General features: G+C 46.5%; 1 protein-coding gene across 1 annotated transcript in view; it reads right to left on the bottom strand.

Annotated features, from left to right (window-relative positions):
* The window catches only part of EPO (erythropoietin), a 172,586-nt gene that overhangs the window by 71,727 nt on the left and 81,728 nt on the right, over positions 1-19,131 (bottom strand). The gene's annotated exons all lie outside the window — the stretch shown is intronic.

Below are 19,131 nucleotides of genomic sequence, written 5' to 3'. Positions count from 1 at the left end.
CTCTAGACACCCTACGCCGGAGAGCTTGGTGGTGCAAGCCTCCTGTTCCTCAAAGTCAGCGCCTGGTTCCTTCCCGACGGTGCCTGGAGACAGAGACTCCAAGAAACTGGATGCGCAGTCCAAGAAAATATTTTCGTCATGCAGTTTGGCGTTGAAGGCCACCAACGCAACGTGCATTCTGGGGAGGTACATCCATGCTCTGATGGATGATATTTCGTCTTCATTTACGGAGCTCCCCCAGGGTCTCTTGGATGTGGTCTCGGACGCCCAGGCTGCCGCGACCCAGATTATCCAGTCTGGGCTGGACACGACCGACTCAGTGGCCAGGGCGATGGGCACGGCTGTGGTGGCAAGAAGACAGGCCTGGCTCCGAAACTCAGGGTTCTCTGCGGATGTGCAGTCGACCCTGCTGGACCTCCCGTTTGATGGGGACAGACTGTTTGGAGCCAAGGCAGATTCGGCCTTGGAACGATTTAAGGAGAGCAGAGCCACAGCCAAATCGTTAGGACTGCAAGCTCCTTCTTCCTCTGCCTCTTCTAGATTTTTCAGGAGGTTTCGGGGATTTGGGCGTGGCTCTTATTCCTCTTCCTTTCGGGGGAGGTTCCAGCAACCCGCCTCTTCCCTCCCCTATAGGTCATTTAGAGGGAGGGGGAGGGGTGGGGTCCGTACCAGAGGAGCCTCTCAACAGCACTCTGCCTCTTCCTCGTCCTCTGGAGGGGTGCAGCAGGGGAAGCAGCCTTAGGCTTCCACCGTTTCCCACTCACTCCTCTCCTGTAGGGGGAAGATTACAGCATTTTCTCCACAAGTGGAAGTCTATCACAACGGACACTTGGGTTCTCGGCATTGTGGGAAAAGGCTACGCCCTTCCCTTTCGGGAGTTCCCGCCCCTCTTCCCGCCCCGCCCATCTTATTGTTCAGAAGAACACCTCCTGTTGCTAGAACAGGAGGTTCAAGTCCTCCTTTCAAAGGGCGCGGTAGAGTTGGTCCCAGAGCAGGAAAAGGGTCGAGGTTGTTACTCAAGATACTTCCTGATTCCCAAAAAGGATGGTCAGTTGAGACCAATCCTGGATCTGAGGATCTTGAATTGGTTCCTCAAACAGGAAAAGTTCAAGATGCTGACCCTAGCACAGGTGCTTTTGGCGTTGAACAAGGAAGATTGGATGGTGTCTGTCGACTTGCAGGATGCTTACTTTCATGTCCCGATACTCAAGTCGCACAGGAAGTATCTCCGGTTTGTGGTAGGGTCGCAGCACTATCAGTTTGCGGTCCTCCCGTTTGGTCTTACTTCAGCACCTCGAGTCTTCACAAAGGTGATGTCAGTGGTTGCGGCGGAGCTCAGAAGGAAGGGGATAGCAGTATTCCCTTACTTGGACGACTGGTTGATCAAAGCCAAGTCCCCGGAGCTTGTGTTGCATCATCTGCAGTCAACAACCCAGTTGTTGTTCGACCTGGGCTTTTCGGTGAACGTGCCCAAATCTCACCTGGAGCCCTCTCAGCGCCTCCTGTTCATAGGGGCAGTACTGGATACAACATTGAGTCGAGCCTTTCCTCCGCCTCAGCGGATTCAAGATATTCAGGAATTGGTTCCAATGTTTCGAAATGGAGCGGTAGTTCCAGTCCTCAAGGTCCTTCGTCTGCTCGGTCTGTTCGCCTCCTGCATTCTGTTGGTCACGCATGCTCGCTGGCACATGAGGGCTCTTCAGTGGTGCCTCCGAAGGCAGTGGTCTCAACACAAGGGAGATTTAGAAGGTACTGTCAAGATCTCCAGAGATGCTGCTGTGGAATTGAAGTGGTGGATTGCGGGCAACAATCTTTCACAGGGAAAGCCGTTCGCGCAGTCGCCACCAGTGGCCACGGTAATAACGGATGCTTCCACCCTAGGATGGGGAGCTCATCTGGGGGATCTGGAGATCAAAGGGCTTTGGTCTCCAGAGGAACAGGTGTTTCATATCAATCTGTTGGAGTTACGGGCTGTACGTCTGGCTCTCAAGGCCTTCCTCCCATCCCTTCGTGGTCAGTCGGTACAGGTCCTGACGGACAATACTACCACGATGTGGTACATAAACAAACAGGGAGGAGTAGGGTCGTACCTTCTCTGCAGAGAAGCTCTTCGGCTATGGTCCTGGGCAAAGGACCATCAGATTTGCTTGGTGGCAAATCATCTGGCCGGGGTCTTGAATGTACGTGCGGACAGTCTCAGTCGCCAATTCTCGGCAGACCACGAGTGGCGTCTCCATCCAGATCAAGTCTGTTTAATCTTCCAGATGTGGGGGTTTCCTCGGATAGATCTGTTTGCCACTCAGGAGAACGCGCATTGCCCGTTATTCTGCAGCCTCCAGTATCCGATGTAGGGAGCGTTGGGGGACGCGTTTCAGATAACCTGGTGCGACCAGTTGCTTTACGCGTTTCCCCCCATACCCTTGATTCCTCGAGTGTTGAGGAAAATTCGCCAAGACCGGGCCCAAGTCATCTTAATAGCTCCGGATTGGCCAAGGAGGGTATGGTACTCCGACCTTCTCCAACTCTCACTGTGCCCTCCGCTCCGTCTCCCTCTCAGGGCAGACCTCCTCTCGCAGTCGCAGGGGCAGGTTTTACACCCCAACCTCCAGAGTCTGCACCTACATGCTTGGAGATTGAACGGGGCAACCTGAGTTCCTTCTCTCTCCCGCCTGATGTAGTGGATGTTATCTTAGCGGCCAGGCGACACTCCACTAAATCTATCTACGCTAATAGGTGGTCTAAATTTGTAATGTGGTGTGGAGAGAGACAGATTGATCCCTTACATGCTCATCTGTCACATGTTTTGTCTTTTGCACTGTCTCTAGCGCAGAAAGGTTGTGCAGTGGCTACCATTAAGGGTTACTTGTCGGCCTTGTCAGCCTTCATTTGTCTTCCAGACCAACCGTCGTTATTTAAATCCCCTATTGTTCTCAGATTCTTGAAAGGTCTTCTGAATCAATATCCTCCAAAACCATTCGTTATGCCTCAATGGGATTTGTCCTTGGTCCTGACTTTCCTTATGGGGTCCCCTTTTGAGCCTATGCATTCTTGCCCTTTAAGGTATTTGGTTATTAAAACAGTATTCCTGGTAGCTATAACATCTGCAAGGAGAGTGAGTGAGTTGCAGGCCTTATCGGTTAAACCCCCTTATATAACGTTTTATGGGGATAAGGTGGTGTTGAGGACCAAGGCTGCTTTCCTTCCGAAGGTTGTTTCACCCTTCCATTTGGCTCAGACAATCACTTTGTCCACGTTTTATCCTCCGCCTCATCCTTCAAAGGAGGAAGAAAGACTACATTGCCTGGACCCAAAAAGGGCGTTGAGCTTCTATATCGACAGAATGAAGGATATCAGGCTGGAGGATCAGCTGTTTGTCGGATACGTGGGCAAGAGGAAAGGAAAGGCAGTCCACAAGAGAACACTCTCCAGGTGGGTTGTTCTTTGCATTAAAATCTGTTACTCTTTGGCAAAGAAGGATCCGCCTGAGGGCATTAGAGCTCATTCCACCAGAGCTAAGTCGGCCTCTTCGGCCTTGGCCAGGGGTGTTCGTGTGGTCGACATCTGCAAGGCCGCAACTTGGTCGTCCCTTCACACTTTTGTGAAACATTACTGTTTGGACTCTGAGGTCAGAAGGGACGGTCATTTTGCACGGTCAGTGCTGCAGGATTTCTTGGTTTGACCATTTAGGCACCCACCGCCGGGCGTGGTCCTGCTTTGGGACTCTATTCATTAGGTGAGGAATCCACAGGTAGTTGTATCCATCAGAAGAACGAGTTACTTACCTTCGGTAACGACTTTTCTGGTGGATACATTAGCTACCTGTGGATTCCTCACGGTCCCACCCGCCTCCCCGTTGCCTTTTTGGTCTCTCCAAGCAATCCTTGAGTGTGCTCCTTTTGGTCTTCAAAGTTGCAATACATTTTGCATATATGATATTTGTATATATGTGTATATTTATATATAAATCTATATATATTGTGTATATCCATGATTTGTATGTATAAATATATTTATTTGTTTAAAAAAAAAAAAAAAAAGAAGGTTATATTAAATCTACAGCTATTTTATTGCAATGTTGTGTGATTTACAATATTAAGAGATGTTGCTTTGCTCTTTCATTACATTGGGTTATTATTATTCTCATGCACGTAAAAAATGTTGGTACTGTCATCGGCACGTCGGCGAGGACCTCTTATTGCCTGTATGACGTCAGACGGCGTCGCGTGGGCAAGAGTGACGTCCTCGTCGACGTGCAGAGACTAGTAAGAAGATTTCCGTCGAATGCTGGCGCCATGGGAGTATTCATTAGGTGAGGAATCCACAGGTAGCTAATGTATCCACCAGAAAAGTCGTTACCGAAGGTAAGTAACTCGTTCTTTATGACTTTGATGAGGATACCCCTGGAAGAGAACTAGGATTTACAGGTAAGTAACTTATCCATTTTTACCAACAGAAGAGAGTTAACAAAAGCTTGAAACTCATGGCTGAAGTGGAACAAATATTTTATCATTGTAACAACAAGTTCTACAAGTCTTATACAAAGGAAAAAAGACTGAAAAATATTTTTACAAAATAGCAGAAACCAATGCATTACATAAAGAATCAGAGTCTTCTGAGAAAACGTTGACAACCAAACCCAGTGCTCAACCATTTAGAAGATTGATGCCTAGTCCACCTCCAACAATTGATCAGAAAGCAGAGGCTCTTCTATGTGTTATCTGTGGTTTAGCCAGAATAACGGCCAAAGGGATTGACGAAAGAACAAAGTACAGAGCATGTGAGTCTCAAAGGGCACTCATGTTTTTATCTGCAGCTAGTTTCTTCCAAGTTGAAGTTGTCAGCGGAGTAGGTGAGCTAAACTGCAAGGTGACTGTATTTGAAGCGGATTTCTATACCCGTCCAAACTGCATGAGTGTATACATTCGAAAATATAACTGTACAATGAGCTCCTAGTAGCAATGTAACCACCAGCCTTCAGTTAAGTTTGCACGCTTTGAAAAAGCAAATTAAGTTTTAAAGGCACTATTGAGCGCTGGCTACGGGTTAACGGTGAGATCAGAGAAATAATGGTTAACATTGATGAAACTGTATTGATCCATAATAATGAAATTAAGAGTTTTCTGGTGAGAATGTACAATGACAGAATTTGTTTTTGTCAGCCTAACAAGAAGAATGAGCCACTATGGTGTTCTCAGCTGATTTGACTCCTGAAGTTCTTGCTGCCAAAATAAGATCACGGGATGCAGTAAAATCAGTAGGAACCATATTAAGAATTGTCCTGAAAGATTTAGGTTTTGGACTTAATGACACATTTTGTGATACCCTAGAGTTCAGCAAATCATGGGAGTCAACAAGAATGCGTGATGTTGTCTTAATATTTTTTACATCATTGTTTAATATCAGCAAAGCAAAACTGTCACAAACTAAAGTTCTTGAGTTCAGAACAGAAGCCGACAACATTGATGATGGCTTTGAAGATATAAGCAAAGTGGAAGATAATCCTGTGAACCGGCAGGCTTATGCTGTGTACATATACTGGCTTTTCCAAATCATGTTTTATGAATTACATCACGGCAAAAAGAAAACCCTGCTACACATGATGACTGCCCATGCAATCTATGGCAAGTGCAAAAGTAGAGAGCTAATCACTTGCATGAATAGGATTGGTGTATCAACAAGTTACAATGACATAGTACTGTTGTAGTTTGGACTCTTGCTTTGGGCAAGACTGCTGGTTCAAGGATGACAGTACTTATGTTTGTAGGTGACTATGCCTATCCTACATCAAGTCAAAACTGTAGTCCCAACCCTTCCAGCTCACTAGAAGTACCTCACCAAAAACCCAAACTGTCAAAGGTGATTTGTGGCAGCCGTTACACATGGACTCAGAAGTATGACATCTCAGGGAGTGTTGTTGTTAAACAGAGATTACCCCTTTCTCACAGATATATCATGTCTCAACCAAACAGAGGCAATAAGGAAGATGCAGTAATGTTTCAATAGTCTTTATTTAATACAATCTGCAATCTGCGGTAAATCGCATGGGCTGCAATGATAAGGATAATGAACAGTGCAAGAAATAGAATTGTAAAGACGAGAGTCATGATTATGAAGACCCCCACCATCTTGCATTAGCATGGAAAGACTTAAAGTATATAATATGTCCTAGTACCCTATCGTGATAGGCCTAACCTTCTACCTAGAAGAGAGCTGTGTATGTTAAACCTAATATACCAGTGCCATGTCCCTGGAAGGAGCCCCCAACCCTTGTTACCTTGAAATGAGGTCTTGAGCTCAGACTTCGGAAGAACACGAAGTCCAGGTCAGCGCCAAGGCAATGTGCAGCATCAATAGCAGCTATGGTATCTGGTAAGAATCCCTCTGATTATCTGTCTAAAGTGTGATGTATTTATACAGATCTACTTGGACCCCTGACATAGGTTGTTCCCAAACAATAGATAACACTGCATGCTTGGGACAGTAATTTCTAATGTGAGCACCTACAGTTTGTTTGTCTTTGTCGCATGAGTTGACGCCTTAGCGTGGTGACACTGATAACATAACTCTAAACAAAAGAGCCTAACTGTAAACAAGGCAGCCATCTTAGAAGAATTAATTAAATAAATGTTCTTAGACAGAGCAAGCTAAGTAGGTTAAAAGTCACTAGGTGACGGGGGCACGAGTCTGCAAGCCAAAGGCTAAGCTAACTCCTGTTATCCCATTAAAACAAACTAAGATTCTCTACAGTACTGGGCAGGAATTTTGTTAGCAGCTCATGCTGTAAAATCTTGTGAATCCAACAGCACACCATTTCCAAGTCACTTTACCAGGAAAGCATTTACACATGCTGCTCGTGATAATTTGAAGACAGCTCTTCTTTGTCTAGAACATCCAGCACATATGATACTGCCATGGTGTTTTTTCAAGACTGTAACAATGAAGTAGCTGCTGGAAAACAAGCTGTCAGCTGCAGGCATAAACAAACGAAGCTGCAAACTTATAACCCAGCTGCCTTGCCAACATGTGCAAAATCACTACAAACCATCATCATGTGCCAGTCTACCAGAAGGTTTCAAAGTGGCTGAGGACATGGATCATGGATCTTCTTCTACCTGATGCTGCGGTCTGCAAAGCCGATTTAAATGAATGTATCATATAGCTTATTCGGTGTGTACTGAAGGATGAAGCCAGGTCCTCTGTGGGCTGGAATTTATGCTATGATCTTCCAGAATACTGTCCCAATGAAGGCGGTTGGGTTTTTACCAGTAATACTATCTCCAGTCACAAACTATCCAACAGTATAGAATTTCCAAAATGTTCATGCTCAGCAAGAAGACCAACCTATCCCACCAATTTTCTTCAATGAAGGTGTTTTCTGTATTGTAGCTGGCATTTGTATGAGCAATCCATTAGAATTCGATGATCTTTATACAATGACGGTTGTTTTCCACATGACAAGTTGTATTGCAGTGTGCAGAAAGTTATCTCAGTGGATGTTACATAGACAGTGCAATTATTGAGGCCAAAATCTTTGGAAGCAAAACTATCCAGTCAGTACTGAGTGGAACTTATTATGTTGGTTTGTTACAAGGTATACTCATCATATCTGGATTAAAAACCATTATTATTTTTATCATATCTATATACGTCTCTTCTTCCTCCATTATAGCCTTCATTTTGGAAAACAGCGGAAAGGGTTTGCCCTGAGGAATTATTTTCTTTCTCTATAAGACTACTTGACCCCAAAACCTATGTTTTTACACCAAAATAAAGAACAGAGGTGTCATGGTTCCTGAAATACTACATCATCACTACAACACGTCCACCATTTTTAAAAGGGTCATCCAGAAACATTCAGCGCAGATCAGCAATGTCTACCCAAGCTAAATTACTTATCCAATGATCCAAAACGTAAATAAAAAATGAAAATCTCTGGACAATAATATTTTACTGAGGTATATCAGGGGGCCAGGATTATATCCCTTATTCTCATTTCCATATACAGTGCTGGATCTGGGATTACTTTTTTATGTCCACTTGTTCATACAGAAGAGCAGTTGAACTGCCCCTGTAGGACTCACTTCAGGTTAGCTTTGTAGGAAACTACCTTGCCTGAACCAACCAAAGCATCCTCCTTCTCAGCCTCTAAATACCTATCATCTGTATGCCTCTTGGACAGTGACACTTAGGGAGTAATATAGGCATCTGGTAATCAGAGTGCCTCCTTCTTGCATGGCAGATGTCCAGAGAAGAAGGGTTAGAAGTCTGCAATGTCTTGCTCAAGGTCTGAAACACATAGGGCCTCATTACAACATTGGCGGGCGGCTACCGCTACCCGCCAAGCTGTAACCGCCGTGCAGCCGCTAATGCGGCCGTACTCCCGCTGTGCCCATTTGGACATCCCCGCTAAGCCGGCGGGCAGAAACCAAGTTTCCGCCCGCCGGCCCAACGGGGATGTGGGCCGCACCATGGGAGCCGGCTCCAAATGGAGCCGGTGGTGTTGCGTCCGTACGACGGGTGCAGTTGCACCCATTGCGCTTTTCACTGTCAGCACAGCAGACAGTGAAAAGCCGCATGGGGCCCTGTCAGGGGGCCCCACGACTCCCCGTACCGCCGGCCTTTTCCTGGCGGTTCAGTTCACCAGAAAAAGGCTGGCGGTCGGGGACTCGTAATCCCCTGGGCAGCGCTGCAAGCAGCGCTGTCCTGGCGGATTACAACCGCCGGGGCCATTGTGGCGGAAAACCGCCGACCCCGGCGGTGCGACCGCGGTGCTACCGCCGGGGTCAAAATACGCCGGGAGACACCGCCAGCCTGTTGGCGGTGCTCCAGTCGTTTTGGCCCTGCCATTGTAATACCGCCAGGGTCATAATGACCACCTTAGTGTCTTCTGCAGTTTGAGTTACTGTGTGACTTGCCTCCAAGCATTATAAATGAAATCTTGGAGCACTAAGTTCTCCATACAGTGGAGTTGTCTGACACCTTTCAACTGGTGTCGACTTTGTAGAAGCCATCCAAAGAGTTGCTATCTCCTCTTTGCTGCTCTAGGAAAAAAGCTATATGCCCGTGAAGCCACACTCTCCTGACATCACCTGTATTTGTACATTGCAAGAAGATATCCTCCAGCAAAAACACAATTTGAGATTTTGCTAAGGTAGTGCTACGTCTACATTCAAACATATATTTTTCCTGTATCTAGATGTTTCATAGATTCACATGGTTGAATCTGTGAAAGATACCTAAACTGGAGAATGGTACTTACAGTTAGGTAATTTATTTTCTTGTTGGGGGCAGATCTCCCATTTGTCTGACTGGCATTAGCAGCATAAAGTCCTATGAATTGGGACTCCATCCAGAGGCCAGATCTTTCTCTTTTTCTATGACATTCTTTTTTAGACCCAGTGTAAAGAGGAAACCTTTCTCTGCAACTTGGTTATATTATTCCATGCCAACATCTGTCCATCCGACATTTGGAATACTACTTTCTTCATTTAGTTGCTCTAGAAACTAGCTCAGTCGTGATGTTCTCATCACATATTCGACATATGTTTCCATTTTGGGCAGACTAGCCCAAGTAAACTTTGCCCCAGTCAACATTTTCACTCTTAGAAAAATGTTTCCCAGACTTTTCTTCAACAGTTTTCCATGCATTCCTTTTTCTTATGGCTGGTTTAGTAACTCTTATTTCTGATGGATACAACTACCTGTGGATTCCTCACCTAATGATTCCTCACCTAATGAATTCCTCACCTAATGAGTACTCCCATTGCGCCAGCACTCTACGGAAATCTTCTTCCTAGCTTCTGCACATCAATGAGGACGTCACATTTGCCCACGCGATGCCGTCTGACGTCATACAGGCAATAAGAGGTCCTCGCCGACGTGCTGACGTCAGTTCCCTTTTTTCCGTGCCATTCAAAACGGTTATCTTCGAGGGAGCTACTGTTGCTGTTCGACAGTTACAGTGTGTTTTTTGGCTGTGTTTTTTCTCTGAATTACAATGTCGCAGAGGAAGCCAGGTTTTAAGCCCTGTTGTGAGTGTGGGGGCAAAATGTCGGTAACTGACCCACATTCTGACTGTTTGTAGTGTCTAAGTTCTGATCATGATGTTGGCAGGTGTGATTCATGTCAGCATATGAATCCGAAGGCCCTGAAAGAGCGCGAGGCCAAGCTGTTTATGGCGAAGTCGAAAAAGAAGGAGAAGAGACACCATCGAAAATCCTCGTCACCGAAGTCTCATCGGCGTCATCGGGACTCCCGGCGTCGTCGAGAATCACGGCGCCGGTCGAGTAAAGAGAGGTCTCGGTCGAAGTCGCCATCGACTCGGCGTCGGAAGACTTGGGAGGTCAGTCCCACAGTCACTCTCCATCCGTCGACGCCGTTGCCTTCTCCAGCCTCACCGACTTCGCCTGGGTCTTCGGGCCAACCGCCTTCAGTGTTTGAGGTTCCACAGCCTCAACTGTTTTCTCCAACGTTGCAGACGTCGAGGCCGGCGTCGGTGTCGCCTTCGATCCAGGCACCCCAGTACCCGGCTTTTCCAGCCCCTGGAGCCGATAATACCACATTTTTAAATGCGATGTTCTCCAACTTTCAGCAGATGGCTCCAGGTGGTGCACCGGCTGGGCCTTCGGGCCCTTTGGCTTTTAACATGGGTGCTCCGGCTCCTCTTCGACCAGCACCCTTTATGCCCTTTCTCCCACTGGGTAACGTGGGCTCGGCGCCGGTGTCGGCTCCGGTGGCTCCAGAGACTTCGGCTCCGAGAGTTTCGGCTCCAGCGGCCTCGGTGTTTCGGCCAGTGACGCCGTCTAGGCCTTCTACGACTCCGAAGCAGTCTTCTCTCCATCCGACTCCTGGTTCGGTGCCGAAGGGACCTGCGGCGCCTGTAGACCCGACGTCGGACAGATCCGGAGATCGGCGTCGTTCTTCGACATCTGCTGACGCCATGTCGACGCTGAGGATTGAGGAGAGGCTGCACTCGAGGAGGCTTGCTCTCCGTCTCCTGGAAGAACAAGAGTTCCAGCAGAACCTGGAGGAAGGAGAGATTGAGGACTCTTGTGAGGGTCTCCAAGGGCTGGATACGGCTAGTGGCCTAAATACTTCCCCTGAGTGGGACTTGTCATCTCCTGGGGAGTATACAGAAGAGGCAGCCACTTTTCATGCTGTTATCAGGAAGGCAGCTAACTTTTTGGATCTGCCTTTGCCGGTGACTGAAGAGAAGCAGAACCTGTTGACAGAGGTGTTGCACCCGGCCTCTACATCAGCAGAACCACTTTTGCTGTTCAACGAGGCGCTGCTGGAACCTGTTTTGGAGGTCTGGAAGAAGCCGGTGTCTTCTTCGGCTGTCAATAGGTCTGTGGCTAGGAGGTATCGGGCTGCACCGGCTGACCCTGGCTTTCTTACCAGACATCCTACACCTGAAAGCTTGGTGGTCCAGGCTTCCTGCTCGGCAAGGTCTGCGCCTGGGTCTTTTCCATCTGTGCCAGCGGATAGAGACTCCAAGAAGATGGACATGGTATCCAAAAAGGTGTTCTCGTCATGTAGCATGGCATTAAAGTCCACCAATGCTACATGTATTTTAGGGAGGTACAGTTATGCTCTGATGGACGAAATTACATCTACGCATACGGAGATCCCTCAAGGGCTATTGAATCTGGTATCGGACGCTCAAGCTGCTGCAACTCAGGTTATCCAATCTGGGTTGGATACAGCTGACTCTGTGGCTAGAGCAATGGGCACTGCTGTAGTTACGAGGAGGCAGGCTTGGCTTCGTAACTCAGGGTTTTCATCGGATGTACAGTCGACCCTGCTGGACCTCCCTTTTGATGGGGACAAGCTCTTTGGTGCCAAGGCGGATTCGGCCTTAGAGAGGTTTAAGGAGAGCAGGGCCACGGCCAAGTCGCTAGGCTTGCAAGCCACTTCTTCTGCCTCCTCCAGATTTTTTAGGAGGTTTCGAGGATTTGGTCGTGGCTCCTCCTCCTCCTCCTTTCGGGGGAAATTCCAGCAGCCTACCTCTGCTCTCTCCTATAGATCTTTTAGAGGGAGGGGTAGGGTCCGTACCAGGGGAGCCTCTCAGCAGCACTCTGCCTCTTCCTCTTCCTCTGGAGGGGTGCAGCAGGGGAAGCAGCCTTAAGCTTCCACCAATTCCCACTCACTCTTCTCCTGTAGGGGGGAGGTTACTGTATTTTCTCCACAAGTGGGAGGTCATCACTTCAGACTCCTGGGTTACCAGCATTGTGAGAAAAGGCTACACCCTTCCCTTTCGGGAGTTTCCGCCCCCCATCCCGCCCCGCCCATCTTATTGTTCAGAAGAACACCTCCTGTTGTTAGAACAGGAGGTTCAAGTCCTCCTTTCAAAGGGCGCGGTGGAGTTGGTTCCAGAGCAGGAAAGGGGTCAAGATTGTTACTCGAGGTACTTCCTGATTCCCAAGAAGGATGGTCGGTTGAAACCAATCCTGGACCTGAGGATTTTGAATTGGTTCCTCAAACAGGAAAAGTTAAAGATGCTGAACCTAGCTCAGGTGCTTTTGGCATTGAACAAGGGAGATTGGATGGTGTCTGTCGACTTGCAGGATGCTTACTTTCATATCCCGATACTCAAGTCGCACAGGAAGTATCTCCGGTTTGTGGTGGGGTCGTAGCACTATCAGTTTGCGGTCCTCCCGTTTGGTCTTACTTCAGCACCTCGAGTCTTCACGAAGGTGATGTCGGTGGTTGCGGCAGAGCTCAGAAGGAAGGGGATAGCAGTATTCCCTTACCTGGACGATTGGTTGATCAAAGCCAAGTCCCCAGAGCTCGTGTTGCATCATCTGCAGTCGACAACCCAGTTGTTGTTCGACCTGGGCTTTTCGGTGAACGTGCCCAAATCTCACCTAGAGCCCTCTCAGCGCCTCCTGTTCATAGGGGCAGTACTGGATACAACATTGAATCGAGCCTTTCCTCCGCCTCAGCGGATTCAAGACATTCAGGCGTTGGTTCCAATGTTTCAAAGTGGAGCGGTCATTCCAGTCCTCAAGGTCCTACGTCTGCTCGGTCTGTTTGCCTCCTGCATACTGTTGATCATACATGCTCGCTGGCACATGAGGGCTCTTCAGTGGTGCCTCCGAAGGCAGTGGTCTCAACACAAAGGAGATCTCGAAGGTTCTGTGAAGATCTCCAGAGATGCTGCCTCGGATTTGAAGTGGTGGATTGAGGGCGACAATCTTTCCCGGGGAAGGCCGTTCACGCAGCCTCCACCAGTGACCACGTCATAACGGATGCTTCCACTCTAGGTTGGGGAGCTCATCTGGGGGACCTGGAGATCAAAGGGATTTGGTCTCCAGTGGAACAGATGTTTCATATCAATCTGTTAGAATTACGGGCTGTACGTCTGGCTCTCAAGGCCTTCCTCCCATCCCTTCGCGGTCAGTCGGTTCAGGTCCTGACGGACAATACTACCGCGATGTGGTATATATACAAACAGGGAGGAGTGGGGTCGTACCTTCTCTGCAGAGAAGCTCTTCGGCTATGGTCCTGGGCAAAGGACCATCAGATTTGCTTGGTAGCAAATCATCTGGCCGGAGTCTTGAATGTACGTGCGGACAGTCTCAGTCGCCATTTCTCGGCCGACCACGAGTGGCGTCTCCATCCAGATCAAGTCCTTCTAATCTTCCAGATGTGGGGGTTTCCTCGGATAGATCTGTTTGCCACCCGGGAGAACTCGCACTGCCCGTTATTCTGCAGCCTCCAGTATCCAGTGCAAGGAGCGTTGGGGGATGCGTTTCAAAGAACCTGGTGCGACCAGTTGCTTTACGCGTTTCCCCCCATACCCTTGATTCCTTGAGTGTTGAGGAAAATACGCCAAGACCTGGCCCAAGTAATCTTAATTGTTCCGGATTGGCCAAGGAGGGTGTGGTATTCTGACCTTTTTCAACTCTCAATGTGCCCTCCGCTCCGTCTCCCTCTCAGGGCAGGCCTCCTCTCGCAGTCGCAGGGGCAGGTTTTACACCCCAACCTCCAGAGCCTGCACCTTCATGCCTGGAGATTGAACGGGGCAACCTGAGTTCCTTTTCTCTCCCGCCTGATGTAGTGGATGTTATCCTAGCAGCCAGGCGACACTCCACTAAATCTATCTACGCTAATAGGTGGTCTAAATTTGTGGTATGGTATGGAGAGAGGCAGATTGATCCCTTACATGCTCATTTGTCGGATGTTTTATCTTTTGCTTTGTCTTTAGCACAGAGGGGTTGTGCAGTGGCTACTGTTAAGGGTTACTTGTCTGCCTTGTCAGCCTTTATTTGTCTTCCAGACCAGCCTTCGTTATTTAAATCTCCTATAGTACTTAGATTCTTGAAGGGCCTTATGAATACATTTCCTCCAAATCCTTTCGTTATGCCTCAATGGGATTTGTCCTTGGTTCTAACTTTCCTTATGGGGTCCCCTTTTGAGCCTATGCATTCTTGCCCCATAAGATTGTTAGTTCTTAAAACAGTTTTCCTGGTTGCTATAACATCTGCAAGGAGAGTGAGTGAGTTGCAGGCTCTATCGGTAAAACCCCCATATACAACTTTTTATGGGGATAAGGTGGTGTTGAGGACCAAGGCTGCTTTCCTTCCGAAGGTTGTTTCACCCTTTCATTTGGCCCAGACAATTACTCTTTCCACGTTTTATCCTCCGCCTCATCCTTCAAAGGAAGAAGAGACTACACCGCTTGGACTTTTTACATAGACAGGACGAAGGATTTCAGGCTGGAGGATCAGCTTTTCATCGGTTACGTGGGAAAGAGGAGAGGAAAGGCAGTCCACAAGAGAACACTCTCCAGGTGGGTTGTTCTTTGCATTAAAATGTGTTATTCTTTAGCAAAGAAGGAACCCCCTGATGGTATAAGAGCTCATTCCACCAGAGCTAAGTCGGCCTCTTCGGCCTTAGCTAGGGGTGTTCCTGTGGTTGACATCTGCAAGGCCGCAACTTGGTCATCCCTTCACACTTTTGCGAAGCATTACTGCTTGGACTCTGAGGTCAGAAGGGATGGCCATTTTGCACAGTCGGTGCTGCAGGATTTCTTGGTTTGACCATTCAGGCACCCACCACCGAGTGTGGTACTGCTTTGGACTCTATTCATTAGGTGAGGAATCCACAGGTAGTTGTATCCATCAGAAGAACGAGTTACTTACCTTTGGTAACGACTTTTCTGGTGGATACATTAGCTACCTGTGGATTCCTCACGGTAACCACCCGCCTCCCCGGCACGTAAAAAATTTTGGTACTGACGTCGGCACGTCGGCGAGGACCTCTTATTGCCTGTATGACGTCAGACAGCGTCGCGTTGGCAAATGTGACGTCCTCGTCGACGTGCAGAAGCTAGGAAGAAGATTTCCGTCGAGTGCTGGCGCAATGGGAGTATTCATTAGGTGAGGAATTCATTAGGTGAGGAATCATTAGGTGAGGAATCCACAGGTAGCTAATGTATCCACCAGAAAAGTCGTTACCGAAGGTAAGTAACTCGTTCTTTTTGTATTTTGGTTTCAAGTTTAAATTGTGTTGATTTGGTTAATTAAAATCCATACAAAGAGTTGAGCACTGGCCTTTAGCACAGAAATTAAAAATTATATTATTTTTGTATTTAAATAGTTGTATAAATAAAATCTTGTTATTTTTTAAATTACATTTTATTGTCTGGGTTTGCCCACTTTGTTCCTCTGCCTCTCTATTGTTTGATAAATGTTTATTTATTGTTTCCTTTCCTCGTCCCACAAGCCCAGCAACCCCTCTAGTGCTTGCAGCCCCACCAGAGCATGCTTCTTCACAGAAGCCAGCTTCTCCTGTGGAACAGCCGGTGTCACAGGAACTGGTGAAGGAACATCTGAGCTCCCTCAAACACTCTGGCAATGTCAAGAAGATTGTTGGGCAGTTTGACCAGACAAGGATACCCTCCAACCGCCACCGCTTCCGGAAAAGCGACCGCCGACACAGCCTACCAAGCCCGTAACATGAAATGTATTTATGGAGGCAATGTGCCACAGGGCTGCTCAGTTTGTCAATGTTTCTTCACCAGTATTCTAAATGACATGGAGAGAATACTTCTTCATGAACAAAACACCGAGAAGGAGCTATTTACACCAACTTTCTAAAGCAGGAAGAAAGCTCCAATTTATGATCCCTAGGGATTATAGCAGTGAATTATAAAATACCAAGACTGACCAGGGTTTAACCTTGGACCTATGCCATTTCCTCACTTGACTCCACTTGACGCCCAGACCCCAGCATTTCTGACAAAACTAAAGTCATCATAACATCCAAAATCTCAGACAGTAACTGACCTGTCAATTACCTATTTATTATGAAAGACTTATACTATGATATTTAATGATGCACTGTGTTCTTCTTCAACCAGAACCCTTGTGACAACAATGACTGTTCATTACACAAGAATCTCCATCATCACCGTTATCGTGATGGCGAGATGGCATATGTAATGTGACTGGAAGAAGAGTATCCTTTGGAGTAGTCAGAGTCAGCAGTATGAGGTATAGGTATTTTCTATAGACCTTCCAACCATTGTGGTGAGATGTTTAACGGTGAATGTAAATTTGATCTAGAAGGCGAGAGAGGCCTAGATTCAGCCAAATCCCCTGTTGAAGAGTGAGTACAGTTGGCTGGATGATGGGACTCTGGCAGGCAGACAGTGAAAACTGAGTGAGGATCAAATACAGCCTTTTTCCTCACAGCGAGGATATTTCACAAAGAATGAAGGCATATCTAGACATGAAATAAAAACTTTTCTGTCATAATTATTATTGTCAGTACTCTAGGTACTAAGTAGAATCAAGGGATGTTAGTTTTTAAATGTTTGAAAAAGAGTTTTCTGTCAATATTTTCAAAAAAGCAGCGCTCGGTGCTCCAGGATCCTTTCGGCTGGAAAAATAAGCTGATCTTACTGTCACCTGTGCGGTATGATGGGATAAAAGGGATACTGTAAGGTTCTTAAAGGCACAGTGCCAGTTTTCTATGTTATTCTTTGAGGGGTTGCCTATTGGTTAATAATTTCTCATATTCCTTTTCCTTTTCCTTGCGGCCATTACTTCAGCTAGTAGGGTACATGAAATTCAAGTCCTATGTTCTGAAGTATCGTACATAGTCTTTCATTCCAATAGAGTAGTGATGAGAATTCATCCCAGTTTTCTTCCTAAGCTAGTTTCAGACTGCCACACTAACCAAATAATTTCACTCCCTACCTTCTTCGCTAACCCTTCCATTCCAGCTGAAAGGTTGTTAAACTCTCTTGATAATAAAACAATGGTAAAGTTCTTCTTGGATAAAACCAAAATATTAAGGAAATCAGATCAGTTTTTCAATAACTACGGTCTGGTGAGAACAGGTTTTCCATCCTCTACACAAACTATTCCCAGGGGGATAGTTTCTTGTATACTCCTTTCTTACCAGCTAGCAAATACATTCTGGTCCGCTATGCTAGGGCACGCTTTACAAGGGGAAACGCTACTCTTCTGTTTCTGAAATTTGTAAAGCCGCTACATGGTAAGTTCATACTTTTACCAGGCATTATTGTCTGGATTCAGATGCTAAAGCAGACACTCACGTAGGACAGGCTTCTTTGAGGATTTTTTTTTATTAATTGTTGGAGCTGCTCTTATTTTCAGTCTGCGTTTTGTGGAATGGGTTTGCTATTCTACTCAGTGCTTATGGCTATTGCTGAGAATCCCCTGGAAGGGAACAAAATTGCTTACCTTTAATTGTAGTTCTGTTCCAGGGAATTCCTCATCAAAGTCATAAGCAACCCTCCCAACACCCCCTGGACGGAAACTACTGCAGCTCTCAATAAATGCTGTATTCAGGATTTCTAATTTCTGTAAAAAATAACCTGCCCTACCTGTCACCTGTGGGGCAGGATGGGATACAAGGGGTACTGTGAGATTCTTAAAGGCACAGTGACAGTTTTTTAAGTTATTCTGTGAATTGCAGCCTACAAGCTAATATGTGTCATATCCCCTTTCCTTTTAAATAAAGGTCTACGGTATTTTTGTAAAGTCATTTTTTTAAAGACATGAATTCCTTCATTGCGTACCTATTTAAAATGATAATTAAATGTCATCTGTCCATTTATACCCTTCTGTAGACTGCGAACCGGAACACAAACAACCCAGGGCCAGTTTTGCCCTAGTTGTGGACTTATCAGCCGGGTACAGCTTAGTTCCAGTGACCCATTGAGAATGGGACCCACGTCTGGCTGGATCAAAGCTGAGGTGGCAAGGTAAGCAAAAAAAAGATGGTTGAGGAGGCTACCGAGCGATTGCCGGTGGTTATACAAATTGCAGGCATTCCTCCTATCACTTTTTGCGTGTTCCATACGACATAGTTATAATATAATGTCCTTGTCTCAAGGAGCAGTAACATATCAGTTAACAGTGTTGCATGGCTATCTCTCAGGCGATCTCTATTGATAGTCATAAGCACTGAATAGTCCCGCCTGTATAATATCTTCTTAAGTGTAGATGTTCACCTGTCTTCGGGAAGGCCTGCAGAGTCACTTAAGAGAAGGAACATTATGGAGCCTATAGGTATGGGATACATTGGCTCAATTCTTCAGATTGTACTTAAAAAAGGGGCAAGACAATGTTATATATATACATACATATATATATATATGCATATATTTATATACAAACACACAGACATATATATAGATGGATATATTTTTATTTTAAAGCTAATCTTTTGCTTAAAACATCTTAAATCTTTTTCAGAAACCCTTTTTTGTAAAAGTAAAGAGATAAAGGACAGAAGGACAGTGTAGTCCCATGGTGTTAGAAATGGGGTTTCTGGTTGGCTAGAGAAGGCACCTAAGCCAGGCAAAACTCACCACTCTAGTATGGGTAAGGGAGCTATACACCCAAGCTAAACCCTGCTCACCCCTTTGGTAGCTTGGCCAGAGCAGTCAGGCTTATCCCAAAGACGTAAAGCGTTTGTGAAACACACTCACACCAGTGACACAATAAATACACCAGAAAAAGACTCCATAAAGGGTTATAAATAAATATGCTCCTTATTTTGTAAACACATAAATTACATCAAAACAGCATTATCCATTCGCCCTATGCAGGCCCTGAGGCATTATTCATTACTTTGGCTGTGCATAAGAAA

This window comes from Pleurodeles waltl, chromosome 12 (assembly GCF_031143425.1).
Source record: "Pleurodeles waltl isolate 20211129_DDA chromosome 12, aPleWal1.hap1.20221129, whole genome shotgun sequence".
NCBI classification, from domain to species: Eukaryota; Metazoa; Chordata; class Amphibia; order Caudata; family Salamandridae; genus Pleurodeles; species Pleurodeles waltl.
This window is presented reverse-complemented; position numbering and strand designations above follow the sequence as displayed.